At 37.9% G+C, this 23,592-nt stretch overlaps 1 protein-coding gene and 1 non-coding gene across 23 annotated transcripts in view; both read left to right on the top strand.

Annotated features, from left to right (window-relative positions):
• Nucleotides 1-23,592, top strand: part of AOPEP (aminopeptidase O (putative)) — a 539,402-nt gene that overhangs the window by 5,365 nt on the left and 510,445 nt on the right. The window lies entirely within an intron of this gene.
• TRNAR-UCU (transfer RNA arginine (anticodon UCU)) lies at nt 21,600-21,672 on the top strand. Its single transcript has one exon. It is a non-coding gene; the product is annotated as a tRNA-Arg (tRNA).

Below are 23,592 nucleotides of genomic sequence, written 5' to 3'. Positions count from 1 at the left end.
AGGATTCTCTGTGTATAGTATCATGTCATCTGCAAACAATGACAGCTTTACTTCTTCTTTTCCAATTTGGATTCCTTTTATTTCTTCTTCTTCTCTGATTGCTGTGGCTAAAACTTCCAAAACTATTTTGAATAATAGTGGTGAGAGTGGGCAACCTTGTTTTGTTCCTGATCTTAGTGGAAATGGTTTCAGTTTTTCACCATTGAGAACGATGCTGGCTGTTTGTTTGTCCTATATGGCCTTTATTATGTTGAGGTAACTTCCCTCTATTCCTCCTTTCTGGAGGGTTTTTATCATAAATGGGTGTTGAATTTTGTCCAAAGCTTTTTCTGCATCTATTGAGATGGTCATATGGTTTTTCTCCTTCAGTTTGTTAATATGGTGTATCACATTGATTGATTTTCATATATTGAAGAATCCTTGCGTTCCTGGGATAAACCCCACTTGATCATGGTGTATGATCCTTTTAATGTGCTTTTGGATTCTGTTTGCTAGTATGTTGTTGAGGATTTTTGAATCTATGTTCATCAGTGATATTGGCCTGTAGTTTTCTTTCTTTGTGACATCTTTGCCTAGTTTTGGTATAGGGTGATGGTGGCCTCGGAGAATGAGTTTGGGAGTGTTCCTCCCTGTGATATATTTTGGAAGAGTTTGAGAAGGATAGGTGTTAGCTCTTCTCTAAATGTTTGATAGAATTCGCCTGTGAAGCCATCTGGTCCTGGGCTTTTGTTTGTTGGAAGACTTTTAATCACAGTCTCAATTTCAGTGCTTGTGATTGGTCTGTTCATATTTTCTATTTCTTCCTGGTTCAGTCTCAGGAGGTTGTGCTTTTCTAAGAATTTGTCCATTTCTTCCAGGTTGTCCATTTTATTGGCATATAGTTGCTTGTAGTAATCTCTCATGATCCTTTGTATTTCTGCAGTGTCAGTTGTTATTTCTCCTTTTTCATTTCTAATTCTATTCATTTGAGTCTTCTCCCTGTTTTTCTTGATGAGTCTGGCTAATGGTTTATCAATTTTGTTTATCTTCTCAAAGAACCAGCCTTTAGTTTTATTGATTTTTGCTATCGTTTCCTTCATTTCTTTTTCATTTATTTCTGATCTGATCTTTATGATTTCTTTCCTTCTGCTAACTTTGGGGTTTTTTTGTTCTTCTTTCTCTAATTGCTTTAGCTGTAAGGTTAGGTTGTTTTTTTGAGGCGTTTCTTGTTTCTTGAGGTAGGGTTGTATTGCTACAAACTTCCCTCTTAGAACTGCTTTTGCTGCATCCCATAGGTTTTGGGTCATTGTGTTTTCATTGTCATTTGTTTCTGGGTATTTTTTGATTTCCTCTTTGATTTCTTCAGTGATCTCTTGCTTATTAAGTAGTGTATTGTTTAGCCTCCATGTATTTGTATTTTTTACAGATTTTTTCCTCTAATTGATATCTAGTCTTATGGTGTTGTGGTCGGAAAAGATACTTGATACGATTTCAGTTTTCTTAAGTTTATGAAGGCTTGAATTGCGGCCCAACATGATCTATCCTGGAGGATGTTCCATGAGCACTTGAGAAGAAAGTGTATTCTGTTTTTGTTGAATGGAATGTCCTGTAAATATCAATTAAGTCTGTCTTGTTTAATGTATCATTTAAAACTGGTGTCTCCTTATTTATTTTCATTTTGGATGGTTTGCCCATTGGTGAAAGTGGGGTGTTAAAGTCCCCTACTATTATTGTGTTACTGTCGATATCCCCTTTTATGGCTGTTAGCATTTGCCTTATGTATTGAGGTGCTCCTATGTTGGGTGCATGAATATTTATAATTGTTATATCTTCTTGGATTGATCCCTTGATCATTATGTAGTGTCCTTCTTTGTCTCTTATAATAGTCTTTATATAAAGTCTATTTTGTCTGTTATGAAAATTGTTACTCCAGCTTTTTTTGACTTCCACTTGCATGGAATATCTTTTTCCATTCTGTCACTTTCTGTCCGTATGTGTCCCTAGGTCTGAAGTGGGTCTCTTGTAGACAGCAAATATACGGGTCTTGTTATTGTATCCATTCAGCCAGTCTGTGTCTTTTGGTTGGAGCGTTTAATCCATTTACATGTAAGGTACTTATAGATGTGTATGTTCCTATTACCATTTTCTTAATTGTTTTGGGTTTGTTATTGTAGGTCTTTTCTTTCGCTTGTGTTTCCTGCCTAGAGAAGTTCCTTCAGCATTTGTTGTAAAGCTGGTTTGGTGGTGCTGAATTCTCTTAGCTTTTGCTTGTCTGTAAATATTTTAATTTCTCCTCGAATCTGAATGAGATCCTTGCTGGGTAGAGTAATCTTGGTTGTAGGTTTTTCCCTTTCATCACTTTAAGTATGTCCTGCCACTCCCTCTGGCTTGCAGAGTTTCTGCTGAAAGATCAGCTGTTAACCTTTTGGGGATTCCCTCGTATGTTAATAGCTGCTTTTCCCTTGCTGCTTTTAATATTTTTTCTTTGTATTTAATTTTTGATAGTTTGATTAATATGTATCTTGGGGTAATTCTCCTTGGGCTTATCATGTATGGGACTCTCTGTGCTTCCTGGACTTGATTAACTATTTCCTTTCCCATATTAGGGAAGTTTTCAACTATAATCTCTTCAAATATTTCCTCAGTCCCTTTCTTTTTCTCTTCTTCTTCTCAGACCCGTATAATTTGAATGTTGGTGTGTTTAATGTCCTAGTGGTCTCTGAGACTGTCCTCAATTCTTTTCATTCTTTTTTCTTTATTCTGCTCTGCAGTAGTTATTTCCACTATTTTATCTTCCAGGTCACTTATCTATTCTTCTGCCTCAGTTACTCTGCTATTGATTCCTTCTAGAGAATTTTTAACTTCATTTATTGTGTTGTTCATGATTGTTTGTTTGCTCTTTAGTTCTTCAAGGTCCTTGTTAAACGTTTCTTGTATTTTTTCCATTCTGTTTCCAGGATTTTGCATCATCTTTCCTATCTTTACTCGGAATTCTTTTTCAAGTATACTGCCTGTTTCCTCTTCATTTGTTTGGTCTGCAGGGATTTTACCTTGCTCCTTCACCTGCTGTGTTTCTCTGTCTTCTCATTTGGCCTAACTTACTGTGTTTGGGGTCTCCTTTTTGCAGGCTGCAGGTTTGTAGTTCCCGTTGTTTTTGCTGTCTGCCTCCAGTGGTAAGGTTGGTTCATTGGATTGTGTAGGCTTCCTGGTGGAGGGGACCAGTGCCTGTGTTCTGGCGGATGAGGCTGGATCTTGTCTTTCTCGTGGGCAGGACTGTGTCCGGTGGTGTGTTTTGGGGTGTCTGTGACCTTATTATGATTTTAGGCAGCCTCTCTGCTAATGGGTGATGTTGTGTTTTGTCTTGCTAGTTGTTTCACATAGGGTGTCCAGCACTGTAGCTTGCTGGTCATTGAGTGGAGCTGGGTCTTAGCGTTGAGATGGAGATCTCTGGGAGAGCTTTCGCCGTTTGATATTATGTGGAGCCAGGAGGTCTCTGGTGGACCAATGTCCTGAACTCGGCTCTCCCACATCAGAGGCATAGGCCTGTCACCCGGCTGGAGCACCAGGCCCTGGGTAGTTCATGGTTTCTTAGGAAGTGTAGACAAACTGAAGTCTGGGGTTGCAGAAATCTCAAGCCCAGCTGGGGCTGGAAAATCTGCTTCCAAGCTCACTCGTGTTGTTAGCAGGTTTCAGTTTCATGTTGGCAGGTTTCAGTTTCTGGCTGGCTGTTGGCCAGAGGCTCAGTTCTTCTACCCGTATGTTAATTTATTAAATTCACTTTCATTGTGTCTTTGTAATGCAATATGCGTTTTTCTTAGAGTGTTTGGAGTAGAGCTTTCAAATATTTTCTTTTATTATATGTATTAAAATAATGGACTTTCAACGTCTGTTTGAATTTTGGGGGATATTTCAGTGTTTTAAATTATGGTTTACCAATACATGGGAACCCTCTCTACGTCTGAATTGAATGTCAGTTGATTTACACAACCCTTTATGGTGCCCTGGGCAGTTGTACTATTGCACTATGTTACCTTGCTTCTTTGTGGATAAGTACTTCTTTATAAAACCACCATTATGCATTGGCCTCATATAACGTTATCTCCTCAGTATAGTTCTCTTTCCTTCTATCTCCCTCATGGAAGTAAAAAACAAATTGACTCTATCAACAAGGTGAAATAATGTTCCGTATGAAATTTGCAAGGTATGTACCCATTTTCAGGTGTGTACTTTAATCCAAGACCAGCTAAGAGTTGATGTTGACTCCTTTGATGTCCCTAGTTAGGAACTTGAGAATAAATGATCTATCCTTTATTTTAATACTATTAAGGCTGATAATCATGTTAAAACTTCTTGTTGAAAATATAGGCTATAGTTTTAAAAAGTTTTTCTAAGATGGTAAAATGTATTTACATAATATAAAATTGAGTATTTTTATGTGTACAGCTCATTGGCATTAAGCACATTCACAGTGTTATTTATCACCACTGTCCATTTTCAGAATTTTTTTATCTTCCCATACAGAAACTCTGTACCCATTAAACAACAACAACTCATTCCCCTCACTCCCTGTACCATCCTGCCCCAGCCCCTGTTAACCTCTATTCTACTTTTTGTCTCTATGAATTTGCCTATTCTAGGTTCCTCATGTGGGTGGAATCAGACACCATTTATCCTTTGTGTCTGGTTTAGTTCAATTGGCATGTTTGCAAGGTTCACCCAAGTTGTAGCATGTATCGGACTTTCATTCCTTTTATGGCTGAATAGCATTCCATTGTATTATCTACCATATGCTGTACTTCTGATGCATATTTAATTTTGCTTATTTAAAAACTTTTAAAATTTTCTGTTTTTTTAATTTATTTAAAAAAATTGATTTTAAAATAAAATTAAAAAAATAAATTTGATTTGAAGTCTTTAATCTGCTTTGATTTAATTTTGTTTATGATGTAAGATAGTGGTCCAGTTTCATTCTTTTGTATGTGGCTGTCCAATTTTCCCAACTCCATTTATTGAAGAGATTGTCCTCTCCTCATTGTATATTCTTGGCTCCTTTGTCATAAGTTAATTGACCATACATACTAAAAAAACCAAAAACAGTTCACCAATTTCTCCCACCGCCCACCTCTTGCTACTGGCAACCACCAATCTGTTCTCTGTATCTGTGAGCCTGGTTATTGATTGATTGATTGATTCCACATGTTAGAGAACATATGGTATTTATTTTTTTCTCTCTGCCTTATTTCACTTAGCACAATGCCCTTGTGGTTCATCCATGTTGTCACAAATGGCAGGACTTCATTCTTTTTTATGTCTGAATAATATTCTGTTGTGCGTATATACCACACTTTATCTGTTTGTTCATGGATGAACACTTAGGCTGTTTCCTTATCTTGGCTATTGTAAATAATGCTGCAGTGAACATGGGGTGCATATATCTTTTTGAGTTAGTGTTTTTGTTTTATTTGGATAAATACCCAGAAATGAAATAGCTGGATCATATGGTAGTTTTACTTTTAATTTTTGAGGAACCTCTCTACTGTTTTCCATAGTGGCTGCACCAATTTACATTCCCACCAACAGTATACAAGGGTTCCCTTTTCACTACATCCTGGCCAACACTTGTTATTTTTAGTCTTTTTGAAAATAAGCATTCTAACAGGTGTGAGGTGATATCTCATTGTGGTTTTGATTTGCATTTCCCTGATAATTAGTGATGTCGAGCACCTTTTCATATACCTGTTGGCCGTGTGTAACGTCTTTTTTAGATAAATGGGTATTCAGATACTTTGCCCATTTTTAAATTGGATTTTATTGTTGTTGTTATTGAGTTGTATGAATTCTTTATATATTTTGGATATCAGCCCTTTATCAGATATATGATTTGCAATTATTTTCTCCCATTCAGTAGGTTGCCTTTTCATTTTGTTGATGGTTTCCTTCACTCTGCAGAAACTTTAGTTTGTTGTAGCCCCACTTTATTTTTGCTTTTGTTGCTTTTGCTTTTGGTATCAGACGCAAAAACTCATCGCAAAGACTGATATCAAGGAGCTTACAACCTATATTTTCTTCTAGGAGATTTATGGTTTCAGGTCTTACATTCAAGTCTTTAATCTGTTTTGAGTTGATTTTGTATGTGATGTAAGATAGTGGTCCAGTTTCATTCTTTTGTATGTGACTGTCCAACTTTCCCAACACCATTTATTGAAGAGATTGTCCTTTCCTCATTGTATATTCTTGGCTCCTTTGTCATAAGTTAATTGACCATACATGCATAGGTTTATTCCTAGGTTAACTATTCTGTTCAGTTAATTATGTGTCTTGTTTTGTGTGTATATGTGTGTGTGTGTGTGTGTGAATTATGCCTGTTTATACTTCTCATTTCATGTGGTATGAACTTAACACTCATACCAGATTTGATTTGAGTCAGATTTGATTTGAGTCAGATTTGATTTGACTGTGAGTGCCTAGAGGATCAGGATTGGAGATATCAACTGAAATAACATTGTTATTGAACTGTGAACAAAATACCTGGTAACAGTGTTAAACTGGAGCTTGAGCATACATTATAGTGTTGTTTTTCTTCTCACCTAATATTTAGTCAAAAAATAAGAAGGAAAATAATAATAATGATAACTTTACCCAATATTTCTATAGCATTTACAGTATGCTAGGCATTGTTCCAAGCACTTTACCTATGAAGTAGGTACTATCATTGTTCTGTTTTACAGGTGAAGAAACTGAGGCACAGAGAAATTAAATGAATTTTTAAGATTACGAGGCTGGTAGGTGGTGACATTGGGAGTTTACCCAGTCTGTGTGGCTCTATTGGCTCTAGCTCAACTGGCTCTAGTTGATTTATCCTAAATTTTGAGTTGACCAACCATTAGGTCATTATCAACTTTACAATGTAAATTGTTTTGTCTAACACACTCTTTCTCTACCCTCTTCTTCTATATGACCTTCAAAACAGAACATTACTTCTGAGCTTAGTAGACAACAGAAGAGCAACTGAACCCAAACTGTCAAAAGAGTAACAGGTGCTTCTCATTTGAGTGGGGTGACAGCATTTTAATGGGATTCAGACTGCATTTTCACAGCTTAGTTTGTATTATCTCCTTGTCTTTGAAAAGTAGATCCTAAAACTTTTTATGATCTCATATTGCATATATATTGTGTTGGTGTTTGACTTTAGATATTGTACAATTCCTACACTACTGTTTTGTGGGTAGAGAAAGCTTTCTGTTCATAACGTTGTTATTGACTGTCACAGTGGTTTATAGTGCACTCATTTTATATCTAACTCATTCTATGTTGCTTGATTCCTGAAGAAATTATTTTGAAATAGCATTTTTCTATATATATAGTCAGCTTCATTACACTTTTTTCTTGGCTTTTTCTTTTGCTTACATTTTATTTCTTTGACACTTGTAATTGAAGGTTTAGTTTTTTGAAACTGATGGTAATCAGGATATGCTGGCTATATTTTGGCAGCAAAGGGGACATATCAGCCTGTTTCTTTTGGCACCAATAATATCTTGCATATGTAGCAAGTATGGTGCATATTTGGAGGTAGGAACTCTCAGAGTATTGTCTGGTAGAAATAGAATTATAGAATGAATGTTAAGGGTTCAAAGGTCCTTAGATATATCTCTTTTACCCTTCATTCAGCATTTGGGAATCTGAAGATTGAGATGAAATGATTTGCCTGTATTTATACAGTATTAGAATCCATTTTTTTAAAAAAAGAGTACCAGTGTTCTGTGTTCTTTTGAATCATACCTCATTGTATTTGTGTAGCATTCTTACTGGTAAGAAGGGACTTCCAAGTTTTTTACCTGTATACCCTTAATTATGATTCTTCTTAGAATAATATGTCTGGGTGAGAAATAATGACCTGAATTAGACAGGTTGCAGAGAGAATAAATATGATGGATCCAAGAGATACTTAGATTAAATTGATAGGACTTTGCAATTGTTTATGTGTAGGTGAGAGTAAGAAATCTAGGATGATCCTTAGGATTCTACTGTGGGTAACTGGGTAGATGGTGATGTCATTCACTAGGAAAACTTAGAAGAAATCAGGGCCGGATGTATGATTTGAAGTGACTAGAGCATGGATTGCACAAACAAGTGAGAAAGATTGAAGCTAGAACTACAGGACACACAGACATCTAAGAGGTGGGAGAAGGAAAGGCCAAAGAGGTATGTATGGAGGAGAGAATGGTGTTGCAAGCACCAAAAGAGGAGAAAATTTTAAGGAGGGCACGGTAATTTGTGTTAATGCTCCAAAATTAAGGGCTGAAAGAACCCACCGAAGTTGATAACTAGGAAGTCATTTGCCTCCACTGTGGAGTCTTGGTGGCATAGTAGGGATGTGAGCAGGGAGATGGAGTAATGACAACAGAGTAAAGGCAGTTCTTTTAAGGAATTTTGCTATGATGAGAGAGATGTGGAAGGAAAGGTTTTTGTTCATTCGTTCATTTGTACTTTTTTTCTCCTAAAAATAAAAGGGCTGGAAAAGAGGAAGAAGTTGAGGTAGATGATTTAGGGGGTTGGATAATTGATGAAGCAGGGTCCAGGAGGAGACCAGCAAGTGATGATATCCAGAGCGTAGGCCATGATCAGAGTTTGCTGGGACAGGAGGGACATTTCTTCCATTCTCCTAGGGAGAAAGGTGGGGATAGATGTAAAAAATTCTCCCATAGGATGGGGAAGGAATATGTGGAAGTTCTTGTCTAGTGGTAGCAAAATGTCTTTTGTGAAGCAGCTAAAGTTGCTGACATTGAGTGTTTGATTTGGGGGAGAGTGGGGAATTGAGGGGACAGGTAGTGTTTAGAATAGTCACTGAGGGAAAAAGATAGGAGTTAAGGGGTGACTAGCAAGAGACAAGAAGAGTTGCCTGCCTGATTATGCTGAGGGTTTTGCTGAGGTTGGAATCTGTGAATATGTACTGTCAGCTATTTTTGTGATTACGTGGTATTTATTTGTTTGTTTTGCTTTTGTTGAGCTCTGTACACCAAGTTTAGAAGTAGAAAATTGGAATGATTCAATTGGTTGAGAGTTATGTTTTATAGAACAGGTGTGTCAGAAGGATGAAAGGGCAAGAGAATTTAGGTTAAAATGTCCTAAGAGTGATTGAAGAAATAGACCACATTATCTAAAGAGGACCATAGAGCAGGTATTCTCAACTTTAGAAACATTTATAATTTTCTGTTGTAGGGGCTGTCCTATGCATTGTAGGGTGTTTAACATCCCTGGCCTCTACCTACTAGATGCCAGTAACAGCCCCCTCCAGTTGTAACAATCAAAAATGTCTCCAGACATTGTCAACTGCCCTCTGAGGGGCAAAATCACTTCTGATTGGAACCACTGCCTTAGAGTCAGAAGAAGCAGATCGATTGGACATAAGAGGAAGGGTGAGGGACTGGGGTCTCAATGCAGTAAGTAAAAGAGTTGGCAAGTAAGCCAGAGAAAGAGTGGGGAGAATAAGAGGTCGTGTTCTGAGATTAGATTATGGAAATTACATATTTTATTTTATTTTATTTTGAAAATTACATATTTTAGATGTAGATCTATTCCAAGTAATAAAAATGTCAAGAATGGACCATTGGTTTGCTGAGTGGAGTGAAGATGAAGGTTGTTGGCACTGAGTAGGTAATTTTGGGAGAGAGAGAAAGTAGCCAGAGCAAGTTGGAAAAGCAGTCATGGGCCATCCTAAGAGATTCTGAAATAAGACAAGAACTAAGACTTTCTGGATGTTTGTTTTCTTACTCTATCCAGTAAGTGTTAGTCAACTCTTTTTCTAACACTGTCAATTCCCTGAACTTGTACTTCCCTCCTGCAGTGTTTTAAAAAGTCATGGAATTCATCCAGTTTGGTTTTCTTGCAGTGTTTTTTTAGGTGAGTAGTTGTTTTTTGTTTCTTTTTCAATATTTCCTGATCTGATTTTGTGATCCTTTACCTCTAAATATTCTGCTTTTCAAAAGGCCCTGGTTCTGTGCTATGTGACCTAATTTCAGAACATTTCTTTTGTGTTTGGGCATCTCAGTCATTGGCTGAAGTAATGTCAACTTATCATTAAATCTTACAACCTCTTAGAAGTATTCTTTTCCCCTGCCTTCTCCCACCTGCTCTTTATTGTTTCATATTTATTTGGAACATATAATTATGTTTGTACAATTTTAATTGACAGGTAATTACAATGGACTCAGTAAGCAGGACATAAACTACTAGTAGAATACGCCTATAAATATGCTTTATTCTATGTTTGATTAATCCAGACTTCAGTGGAAGTTGTTTTTTTGCCTTATCTTAATGAACTTACCCTGCATTATTCATCAAGAATGGGTACTAACTTGTACCTCTTTTACAAAGAGTTAAAAATTATATATATTATCAACAGATACAAGCTGACCTAGTTTTTGTTATTATATCACAAGTATTGTCATTGCAAGCTAGGAAATAAGTAGGTGACATTAAAAGCCTTGACCTTTTGATTGGAACATTTAGTCCATTTGCATTTAAAGTAATTTTATTTTTATTTATTTATTTTATTGAAGTATAGTTAATTTACAATGTTGTGTTAGTTTCAAGTGTACAGCAAAGTGATTCTTTTTTATGACTAATATTCCACTATATCTATCTATATCTATATCTATCTATCTATCTATACCACATCTTTATCCATTCATCTGTTGATGGACATTTAGGTTTCTTCCATGTCTTGGCTATTGTAAATAGTGCTGCTATGAACAATACATATTGGGGTGCATGTATCGTTTCAAATTAGAGTTTTCTTTGGATATATGTCCCGGAGTGGGATTGCAGGATCATATGGTAATTCTATTTTTAGTTTTTTAAGGAACCTCCATACTGTTTTCCATAGTGGTTACACCAATTTACATTCCCACCAACAGTGTAGGAGGATTCCTTTTTCTCTACACCCTCTCCGGACTTTTTATTGATGGCCATCTGACTGGTGTTTTTCAGTTTAATTAAGTCCCATTTGTTTATTTTTATTTCCATTACTCTAGGAGATGGTTCCCCCAAAATATTGCTGCAACGTGTGTCAGAGAGTGTTCTGCCTATGTTTTCCTCTAGGAGTTTTATAGTATCCAGTCTTACATTTCGGTCTTTAATCCATTTTGAGTTTATTTTTATGTATGGTATTAAAGAATGTTCTGATTTCATTCTTTTTCATGTTGCTGTCCAGTTTTCCCAGCATCACTTATTGAAGAGACTGTCTTTTTTCCCTTGTATATTCTTGCCTCCTAATAATTGACCATAGATTAATTGACCATAAGTGTGTGGGTTTCTTTCTGGGCTTTCTGTCTTGTTCCATTGATCTATATGTCTGTTTTTTTTGTGCCAGTACCATTCTGCTTTGATTACTGTAGCTTTGTAGCATAGTCTGAAGTCAGGGAGTCTGATTCCTCCAGCTCCGTGCTTTTTTCTCAAGATTGTTTTGGCTATTTGGGGTCTTTTGTGTTCCCATACAAATTAAAAAATTTTTTGTTCCAGTTCTGTGAAAAATGCCATTGGTAATTTGATAGGGATTGCAGTGAGTCTGTAGATTGCCTTGGATAGTATGGTCATTTTAACAATATTGATTCTTCCAATCCAAGAACACGGTATACCTTTCTATCTGTTTGTGTCTCTTCAGTTTCTTTCATCAGTGTCTTATAGTTTTCAGAGTATAGGTCTTTTGCCTTATTAGGTAGGTTATTCCTAAGTATTTTATTCTTTTTGTTGCAGTCATAGATGGGATTGTTTCCTTAATTTCTCTTTCTAATATTTTCTTGTTAGTGTATAGAAATGCAACAGATTTCTGTATATTAGTTTTGTATCCTCAACTTCACTGAATTCATTGATGAGCTAGCTGTAGTAGTTTTCTGGTGGCATCCTTAGGATTCTCTATTAATAGTATCATGTCATCTGAAAACAGTGACAGTTTTACTTCTTCTTTTCCAGTTTGGATTACTTTTATTTCTTTTTCTTTTCTGACTGCTGTGGCTAGGACTTCCAATACTATGTTGTTTGTTTGTTTATTTATTTATTTAGCTGCGCCACATGGCATGTGGGATCTTAGTTCCCTGACCGGGGATTGAACCCACGTCCGCTGCATTGGAAGTGTGGAGTCTTAACCACTAGATCGCCTGGGAAGTCCCCCAAAACTATGTTGAATAAAAGTTGCAGGAGTGGACATCCTTGTCTTGTTCCTGATCTTAGAGGAAATGCTTTCAGCTTTTCACTGTTGAGTATGATGTTAGCTGTGGGTTTGTCCTATATGGCCTTTATTATGTTGAGGTTTGTTCCCTCTGTGCCCACTTTCTGAAGAGGTTTTATCATAAATGGATGTTGAATTTTATCAAAAGCCTTTTCTGCATCTATTGAGATGATCACATGGTTTTTATTCTTCAATTTGTTAATGTGGTATATCATGTTGATTGATTTGCAGATATTGAAAAATCCTTGCATCCCTGGGATAAGTCCCAGTTGATCATGGTATATGATCCTTTTAATTTATTTATTGTTGGAGTCAGTTTGTCAGTATCTTGTTGAGGACCTTTGCCTCTGTGTTCAAAAGTAATTATTGATAGGTATGTGCTTATTGGCATTTTGTTAATTGTTTTCTCCTTGCTTTTGTAGTTTTGTTGTTGTTCCTTTCTTCTTTTGCTCTCTTCCCTTGTGATTTTATATCTATTTTTAAGATTATGTTTGGATCCTTTTTTTTTTAACTTTTATTTATTTATTTATTTATTGGCTGTGTCGGGTCTTAGTTGCAGCACGTGGGATCTTCGTTGAGGCATGCGGGGTCTTTCGTGGCAGTGCGCAGGCTCTTCGTTGTGGCACGTTAGCTTCTCTCTAGTTGTGGCGTGCAGGCTTCAGAATGTGTAGGCTCAGTAGTTGCGGCACGTGGGCTCTCTAGTTGTGGCATGTGTGCTCTAGAGCATGCAGGTCAGTAGTTGTGGTGCGTGGGCTTAGCTGCCCTGCGGCATGTGGGATCTTAGTTCCCCAACCAGGGATTGAACCCACGTCCCCTGCACTGGAAGGCAGATTCTTAACCACTGGACCACCAGGGAAATCCCATGTTTGGATTCTTTTCTCTTTTTTGTGTGTGTATATATCAGAGGTTTTTGATTTGTGGTTACCTTGAGGTTCATATATAACAACCTATATATATGTGATTAAGTTGATGATCTCTTAAGTTCAGATGCATTTTAACCACCCTACATTTTTACTCACACCACCCCCCAAGTGTTTTTGATGTCTCTTTTTCTTTTTTTTTTGCGGTACACGGGCCTCTCACTGCTGTGGCCTCTCCCGTCGCGGAGCACAGGCTCCGGACGCGCAGCCTCAGCGGCCATGGCTCACGGGCCCAGCCGCTCCGCGGCATGTGGGATCTTCCCGGACCGGGGCACGAACCTGCGTCCCCTGCATCGGCAGGCGGACTCTCAACCACTGCGCCACCAGGGCAGCCCTGATGTCATATTTTTATATCTTTTTGTTTTGTGTATTCCCTAACTACTTATTTTGGATACAGGTGATTTTACTACTTTTGTCTTTTAACCTTTTCTACTTGTGTTATATGTGGTTGATCTACTACCTTTGCTGTATGTTTCCCTTTACTCATGAGATTTTTTCCTTTCATAATTTTCATATTTCTAGTTGTGGCCTTTTCTTTTCCATTTAGAGAAGACCCTTTAACTTTTCTTGTAAAGGTGGTTTAGGGGTGCTGAACTCTTTCAGCTTTTACTTATCTGTAAAACTCTATCTCTCCTTCAAATCTGAATGATAACCTTGCTGGGTAGAGTATTCTTCGTTGTAGGTTTTTTCCCTTTTGTCACTTTGAATATACCTTGCCACTCTCTTCTGGCTTCCAAAGTTTCTTCTGAAAAGTCAGCTGATAACCTTATAGGAGTTCCCTTGTACATAACTTGTTACTTTTTTATTGCTGCTTTTAAGATTCTCTCTTTATGTTTAATTTTTGCCATTGTATATATAATGTGTCTTGCTGTGGACCTCTTTGGGTTCATCTTGTTTAAGACTCTCTTGTCTATTTCCTTCCCCAAGTTAGGGGAGTTTTCAGCTATTACTTCTTCAAATAAGTTCTCTGCCCCTTTCTCTCTCTCTTCTTCTGGGACCCCTATAATATGAATGTTAGTATGCTTGATGTTTTCCTGGAGGTCTCTTAAACTGTCCTTCTTTTTAAAAATTCTTTTTTCTGTTCAGCATGGCTTATTTTTACTACTCGTCTTCTAGATTGCTGATCCATTCCTCTGTATCATCTAATATACTGTTGATTGCTTCTAATGTATTTTTCCTTCAGTTGTTGTATTCTTCAGCTTTGTTTGGTTCTTCCTTATATCTTCTAACTCTGTTGAAATTCTCACTGTGTTCATTCTTCTCCCAGGTTCATTGAGCATCTTTATGATCATTACCTTGAACTCATTTTGAGTAGATTGTTTATCTCCACTTTGTTTAGTTCTTTTTCTGAGGTTATGTCTTGTTTCTTTACTTGGAACATATTCCTCTGCCTTCTTATTTTGCCAATTCTCTTGTTTATGTCTGTGTATTAGGCAGTTCAGTTACGTCTCCTGATCTTGGAGAAGTGGCCTTAATGTAGGAGACATCCTGTGGGATCCAGCAGTGCACTCCCCTCTGGTCATCAGAATTATATGCTCTAGAGGTGTCCCTATGTGGGCTGTGTGTGCCCTTCTGTTGTGGTGAGGCAGACTGCTGTGGGCATGCTGGTAGGCAGGGCTGCCTCCTGTGGTGGCTGCAGGTCTGCTGGAGGGTGGGGTAGGCTTCTGGTGTGGTTGGCTGCTCAGAGGTGGGGGGTGGTGTGGGTCTGCTGCTGGCCTGCTGGAGAGCAGGACCAGGTCCTCAGGTGGCTATATGCAGGGCAGGGGAATGTAATACAAATTATTTTTCATGGAAGCCAATCTATTTGATGTAGTATAAAAAATCAGCTTCTGTCAAGGAATATCCTATAATAGCTAAATCCTCTACTGGTGATTAACAATATTTTTTATAAATTTATTTATTTTTATTTATTTATTTTTGGCTGTGTTGGGTCTTTGTTGCTGTGGGAGGGCTTTTTCTAGTTACGGTGAGCAGGGGCTACTCTTCATTGTGGTGCGCGGGCTTCTCATTGCGGTGGCTTCTCTTGTTGTGGAGCACAGGCTTCAGTAGTTGCAGCATGCGGGCTCAGTAGTTGTGGTTCACAGGCTGTAGAGCACAGGCTCAGTAGTTGTAGTGCACGGGCTTAATTGCTCTGTGGCATGTGGGATCTTCCCGGACCAGGGCACGAACCTGCATCCCCTGCATCGGCAGGTGGACTCTCAACCACTGCGCCGCCAGGGAAGCGCATGACCAGTTTTTTATACCATATGGATCTGATTTGTTTTGGTGTTTAGGATCTAGCACCTCAAAGGAGAAATGGGTTGCTCTCTCCAAACCATGAAAATGGATGTTTATGCTAAATACGACAACATGCCAGAAAACAACATTTTGTCAAAGAAGTTGTGTGGTAAAAAGCAGCAGCATTACATCCATCAGTTGGTCTCCAGTAGCAGATGACATTAAATGATTTGTGTGCTCAGTTTGCACCCATATTTGGTAGTTGGACAAACCTAAGACTCTTCAGTGGTCACACTAGAGCAAGTGGATGCCCAAGGATTTGGACTGTTTTTTATAACAAATTTTTTTGATTCAGAACATGGCTTAACATATTTTCTTGTTAAACAAGTGTTCTAGGTTTTGGAAATACCATGGTTATAGTGTATGTTGTATTTAATCATTTTCTTACAATGGTTTAAGGAAGTCATATATTTTTACCATACATAGTAAATTATTAATGTTATGCAGTATTTGCAACATTTAACTAGCTTATGGCCAACATTTTAAAAACATCCTTCCCTATTGGTGTAGTTCTGTATTTGTTCTCCAGGTTTACTTTTTTCTTAAGGATAGAAAAAAGAAAAATAAACTGTTTAGCCTTACCTGTTAAACTTCCTAATTAATTTTAACATGGTCCCCAAATTGTTAGTTATATGTTCAAATTGAAAAGATGATTGAGCTCCTGAAGATCCTCTAAAGATATTTAAGCTTTATCCAATGCGTTTTCTTACCTTGCTCCGACATGTTTTTCAATTTCTAAGAATTTATTGAAATATCTTTTCTTGGGAAGGATGAACTGAATATATATGCAATTCACCACTTAGAACCTGATGCTGGGAATATATTTTAAACCTTGATGAGATGAATTTGAAAGCTGTTTAGAGAGCATGGGGCACCCATTTGTAGTCTGTAAATTCTGGATCTATCTCTGAATGGAGAAATCTGTGTTATATATTTATTCCCACGAAGGACCAGTATGTAAATGTTGAGAGCTGAATGCTTCTATTTCTGGACAGTCTTTTGAGTTTATACTTGACCTAATTGTGCCTCCAGACGTGTACTCCTTGCTGAGTTCGTTTGTACAGCTGTAGTCCTGTGACAGTCATCAAATAAATCACTAACTGGAGGGAGCCTGCCTTGATTTCCAGCTAAAGGAAGTGTAGTTCCCTAAGACAGGAACAGACGGACCTCTTGACTTTCCAATAGCTTTCCTGCATAGGAAGTATAGTTTCAGGGTAGGAAGTGAGGCTGTAGGGTCAGACAGAGGCTAGGAATTGGGGGAGGGATAGGAAGGGTGTTTATCCCTGGAGCTGCCAAGAAAGGACAAGCTTATCACCCTTACAAGTTTTGAATGATGGGAACTTCCTGAAGATACTGAACAGCAAGGGTCCTACACAAGAAGCCCTGCAACCGGTGGTTAGAGTCTTTGCCAGTTGGAGTAGTTTTTTTTTTTAGCATCACTGAACTCATTGAAGGAGATCAGAGTTAGATTAAGCCTAAGTTAGACTTCCTTCTCAAGTCTGGTCTCTGGACCAACAGCATCAGTAATCACCTGGAACTTGTAAATGCAAGTAGTAGTCTGTGTCTTAACAAGATCTTCAGATGATTTTAAATGTATGTCTAGTTTGAAAACCACTGGCCCAGGAAATTCAAAGTGGTTGAGAACCACTGTGCCAAATTGTGGTGGCAAAGTCACAGTGTTGAGAAAGAATGAGTGCAGACTTTATTGCATGCTGGAGCATCCTTTAATCATTGCGTAAGTATGGCATTCCTCTTACAGAGTATCCTGTGTTTCACACTGAATGACAGAAGAGATATTGGTATCTTTACTATAAATATAGTAACAAATAACACTTGTCTTACAGGTAGAGAATACTTCATGTTCATGGCTGCAGTTCACACTAGAATCTAAATTCTTCCAGACTGTAATAGAAGAGAACTTTTCACTTTGCCTTCTTTTCCATTTCAAATATTTATTCCTTGATTCTTTTTTTAATGTATACTTTATATATGCAATGACTTGTGAGAATCCTGTTTTTGTGTTTTTGTGATGGCAAGAGTTGGTTCAAGTAGCTAAGTGGTTCAGAAGCATTGAGGTACATAAGAATTCCCTGGCCATCTTATATAAAATGTGGATTATTGGCCCCATCCCTGGAGATTTTGATTTAATAGCTCTGACATAGTTTCTAGGAATCTTTTTTTTTTAATTGAAGTATAGTTGATTTACAATGTTGTGTTAGTTTCTGGTGTATAGCACAGTTAGTTCATATATATATATAATTTTTCATATTCTTTCCCATTATGGTTTATTACAGGACACTGAATATAGTTCCCTGTGCTATACAGTAGGACCTTGTTGTTTACCAATGCCAAACTCCTAATTTATCCCTCCCTCACCCCCTTTCCCCTTTGGCAGCCATAAGTTTGTTTTCTGTGTCTGTGAGTCTTTTTCTGTTTCATAAATAAGTTCATTTGTGTCATATTTTAGAAGAATCTGTATTTTTAACAAACACCCTCCCCATTTGACTCTAGTGCGTGTGATCCTCAGACCACACTTTGAGACACGCTGTGGTAGATCTCTGAGAAGAGTTGCGATTTATCTGGTTATAAAACAAATGTTTTCATGAGTTTCTGAGGATATTTACAGATGTGAATCTGAATTGCTTGTAATGAAGCTACCTGAATGTGTAATGTTCAATGGAAATTGATGCTTGGGATGAAATTCTTTGAGAAATCATCAGTAGTCTTCCTAGGTTAAAATGCTCCCAAAGACCATTTTGACAGTATAATATAACACAAAACCAATCAGACTTAAAGGTTTTGTAGTTCTATAATTTGTATTTTCTGAACAGTCTTTAGGAAGCCTATCTTTACAGTTATGGGGCTATATATCAAAGCTTCACACAAAGAATAAATTAACTTGAGAAAATACTAGGAAAGTATATCTTTCCACAGTCTCCAAGCCATGTGCCAGAAGCCTAAAAGGCATCAAGAGTGTTAAGAAAATATGTCAGTGAGCCTATTGACCAGAACCCTAAGATCACTTTCAGGGGCAGGAGTAGGTTTATCTAAAATGAGTTATGGGGCTTCCCTGGTGGCGCAGTGGTTAAGAATCCGCCTGCCAATGCAGGGGATATGGGTTTGAGCCCTCGTCCGGGAAGATCCCACATGCTGTGGAGCAACTAAGCCCAGGCACCACAACTATTCATCCTGCGCTCTAGAGATTGCGAGCCACAATTACTGAGCCCATGTGCCACAACTACTGAAGCCCATGTGCCTAGAGCCCGTGCTCTGCAACAAGAGAAGCCACCACAGTGAGAAGCCTGCACATCGCATTGAAGAGTAGCCCCCGCTCGCCACAACTAGAGAAAGGCTGCACGCAGCAATGAAGACCCAACGCAGCTAAAAATAAATACATAAATAAATTTTAAAAAATGATTTATGATTTTTTCTTACATAGATTTCTTTTAAAAGTTGTTATATCTAGCTCTCAGGAAAATGATTAATGAACAAGAATAGGGAAGGAAGCTTTTTTTTTTTTCCTTTTTCCTTTTTTTTTTTCTGTTCTCTTTGGAGAGAGCCTTCAGTTACTATCTTTCTGTATTCCTCGCTATTCCAGAATTCAGTTAGGACTTCTTAAATGGATAAGAGTAAAGACAGTGGCGTGTTCTTGATTCACCTACTTAGGATGGATAATTGCCAACAACAGTAGTTGTTCCCCCTGCAGTGGGAAAAGGGAGTAAAAAAGGGGATGATCAATTATTCCAGGGTCTTCAATGTGAGTTTTTTTGAGGAGGGGTTGTATGATGACATCTCCCATCAGGAATGGGAATAAGCTTCTCTAAGGAATCTGTTTCAAACCACCCTTCATACTAATATTTCAAAATGAAATCTAACTCATGTTTCCTTTACACAAGAGGAACAGATGTAGTAGAGCCCAGACTTTCTCTGCCCTGGAGTCACTACTTTAGTAGTGGGCCCCTCTGCAGGCTTTTAGGACTGGGTGTCAACAGGAAGGAAGAAGCAGAGTCAGTAGAAAGCCCTTCCCCTGGGCTTCCCTGGTGGCGCAGTGGTTGAGAGTCCGCCTGCCGATGCAGGGGACGCGGGTTCGTGCCCCGGTCCGGGAAGATCCCACATGCCACGGAGCGGCTAGGCCCGTGAGCCATGGCCGCTGAGCCTGCACGTCCAGAGCCTGTGCTCCGCAATGGGAGAGGCCACAACAGTGAGAGGCCCGCATACCGCAAAAAAAAAAAAAAAAAAAAAAAAAAAAAAAAAAAGCCCTGCCCCATCTGATCATCAGACAGCCTTCCTTCTGCCAAATTCAGCTCTGTTTGACAAGCTGAACATGTCAGTAGCACCCGGACTGTATCATACTGTATCCAAGAACTTGTAGAGAAGACCTAACATCCCTGTTCTTTCAGCTGCTTCCCTCATGGAGGCCTACTGCCCGCCATTTTCCTCTACCATCCACGCCAGTACTGTTCTCAAAGACTTTCTCTTGGCCAAGTGTAAGCCCTGTTGCTTCCGTTGAACATGTGCCTTACTTTATAGAAAAGTCCTAACAGTGTTTTTCTGACCATTCTAATTTCCCTGTCACTTTTTAAAGTATAGATATGTTACCAGGCAAAGCTGGTTTTTTTAACCAGTGTTTTCTGTATACAAGATGATTTAAAGTGGTACATGGATAAGCATATTTTGAATTTTAATATATGGGGGAAAAGTGTGTATTAGCACTTCAAACCCACGATTTCATGGTTATTACAAAAGGTGAGTCCATGGTGAAGTGGATTGAAGGAAAATATTTAAAAAATAGTAATACAGATGGTGTGAGGATGGCAAAAATACTGAAGACGGTACATACCTGACTAAAGCTTGGGAAATACTGTTTTAAACAAATACTCAAGGCTAACACTTTTTGAAATAGTCTTCAAAATAATATCAAAATAAGTTCTAAGATTGAAATGCTGTGCCATGTTGGAAGGAGACGTGTACTTAGCATAATTCTTTAACTGTAAGTTCCTGTTGAAATCAATATGTATCTTTTTAAAATAGTCCCTTTAAAGTACTAAGCTTATTTTTTTTATTGGAGTATAGTAGCTTTACAATGTTGTGTTAGTTTCTGCTGTACAGTGAAGTGACTCAGCTAGATGTATACATATATCCACTCCCTCTGGGACCTCCCTCCCACTGCCCACCCCATCCCTCCCATCTAGGTCATCACAGAGCACTGAGCTGAGCTCCCTGTGCTATACAGCAGGTTCCCTCTAGCTATCTATTTTACACATGGTAATGTATATATGTCAACCCTAATATCCCTAATAATCCTTGCTAATATCATTTATATGTTTCTATTGAGTCTTTTGTTCTAAATTATGTAAGATTTTCTATCTTCCATAGGACACTTGTGAGAAAAATCACTGTAAAACTTTGTTTAAATGGTTTGCTTTTCTTTTTTCCCCAATTTTTAAAAGAACAGCTTTATTTAGATGTAACTCAGATACCATAAAATTCACCCTTTAAAAGTGTATACAGTTCAGTGCTTTTTAGTATATTCACACAGTTGCGTAGCCATCACCACAGTTTAATTTTAGGAGATCTTCATCACTCCACAAGGAATCCTTTTATCCATTAGTAGTCAGTCCCCATTTTGCCTTTCCCCAGCCCCCGGCAACCACTAATATACTGTCTGTCTCTGCGGATATGCCTGTTTTGGACATTTCATATAAATAGAATCATATAATATTTGGCCTTTTGTGTCTTTCTTTCACTTAGCATAATTTTTTCAAGCTTCATCCATGTTTAGTATATATCAGTATGTCGTTCCTTTCTATGGCTGAGTAATATTCCATTGTATGGATATACCACATTTTGTTTTTCCATTCATCACTTGATGGGCATTTGGATTGTTCTGCTGTTTTTAAACAATATTAAAAATACCTGGGGCTTTTGAAATAGTCATTGGATGACTCTGCAGGTGTGTTCTAGAGGGGATTCATGCTGTGAGTGGGAACTGGATTTCTAGTCCTTTGTGATCATAGATTCGAGGAGTCTGCATCTGTAATCTCTTTATGCTAATAAAATATATTCTCCTACGAGCTAGAGCAGTAACTTTTTCTCCATGGTAGAACATTTGTTACTAATAAACTACTTTCAGATTATTTCTTTAAGGCCAAAATATCAAAAATAGCTTCTATTAAAAACAGTGGTTTTCAGGGACTTCCCTGGTGGTCCAGTGGTTAAGACTCTGTGCTTCTACTGCAGGGGGCACAGGTTCAATCCCTGGTTGGGGAACTAAGATCCTGCATGCCATGTGGTGTGGCTTCAAAAAGTAAAAACAAACAAAAAAACCCAGTGGTTTTCAACATTTCTAGAAGAGGAAATCTTACTTAAAAAGCTGATATTTTTCTCTATATTTTCTTTTCCAATTTCTTTATTTTTACCCTACTGAACCCTGTAACCCAGCTCTATTAATCTAGATCCTGTTTCCAGTATATGAATATTTATGGACATAATAAATTCTATTACTTCTCCTAATAGAGTTTTAAAAGTTTTGTTAATTTTTATCATAGCATAACAAAAATTCCTGGGTAGTTTGATAATGCTTTCATCATTAAATATTAGATATTAAGCCAGTTCTTTTTATTTTTAAAGGCTATATTAGTTGAATTATATCCACAAAAGTGTTCAATAGTTACTTATCTTGGCCCTGTGGTATGCAAAGCACTTGGTGAAATAATACCCCTTCCTTTTGAATCTGCTATGGTCAAACCTTATTTCAACTGTTGTACTGCATTGAGGACAGTGAGTGACCTCAAGTGACCTGGGATTTTTATGAGGGTTTTAGAAACTGTCATGTGAAAATCAGGTGAAAGAACTGATATTCCATTTTTGAAGAGATGAAGCCATTCAGAGCTTGTCTATAGGAGTCTTTTCTTCTGGAGAATGGTGGGAAGAAATTTGAGGGAAAGAAGCATATATCAACAAGGCTGGTATCCCTGGAAGCCTAGAAGTAGACCTAAAACATGAGTTTGTGTTCTAATATCCCATCCTTATTTACCTTTCCGTCATCTTCCAACCCCTAGAATGTCTAGTCCAGTGTCTCATGGTAAGAGTGTTGCCTATTCAGGGATATATAGAATGTTATATTATTGCATCATCATTAATACATGATTTTAGCTTTAACAAATAGGATATCAACATGTAAAGTGTTGTTTGGTATTATGCAATTTTATATAGTTAACTTTTATTAGGTCAGGATTAAAATATACCTTTCACTTGGTGTGTATGTGTAAGATTTTATTACTCCTTAAAAGGCAGGGCCTGTAGCATAATATAAATTGCAGGACCTGTGACATAGTATAAATTGCCTTGCCAGTAAGCAGTAGAATATGGTGTTTGTGAATGGTGGGAAGACTGGTGATGGTGGATAGCCATGTTTGTATGGGAATACGGGAGTAGTTTTTTACCTGTTTCAATGTCGCCATTCTCTTTCAACTCATGGATTTAGGATCTAATGCACTTCCTGTGCTTTAAATGGCCATTTTTGATCTAGACTTGGTCTGTGCTTCAGGCAAAGTGTAGTTTTAAGAGTCTACGATCTGAAATCAGACCATATGAATCTAAATTGCAACTCTGCCATCTAATAACTGAATTTAAGGAAGTATCTTCACCTATCTGAGCCTCAAATTACTCATCTGTAGAAAGGATGAAAAACCTACCTCACTGGGTAGATAGAGGTAAATAGATGCAATGATGTACTTAATACGCCTAGCCTTATAGCAAGCAGTTGTTAGATGGAGTTGCTAATTGTCGTTAATATTGCTATGCAAAGGTCAGGTGCCTTCTCAAAGATTTCTGAGTAGTCCGGAGGAGTTCTGAATTGACTGACTCCCCATAGGCTAAAGACTCTGGTCTACCTGATTTCTCTAAGGCATTCTAGATTCATGTTGCTAGCTTGGGACCAATATGTTCTAGGGAAGTTTTTGGGTGAATAGTATTCTCCTGGCCTGCCATAGTCCAGATCTGTTCCCCACCTTGTTTCCTGAACCTCTGAAACGTGGAGTGTTTGTGGAGTGGGAGTCCTCTGGCATTTTTTCAGAGGAGCAATGGCTGAATGTGCAGATATTCCATAGGAACACTGGAACCTCAGAGCACTGTGAAAAATTGCACCATTTTATCCTGTAGGAGAAAAGAAGTACCTTTGTCTCAGGG

This window comes from Orcinus orca, chromosome 6 (assembly GCF_937001465.1).
Source record: "Orcinus orca chromosome 6, mOrcOrc1.1, whole genome shotgun sequence".
Lineage (NCBI taxonomy): Eukaryota > Metazoa > Chordata > Mammalia > Artiodactyla > Delphinidae > Orcinus > Orcinus orca.
Note: the sequence above shows the minus strand (reverse complement) of the source record. Positions and strands in the feature narration are given on the sequence as shown.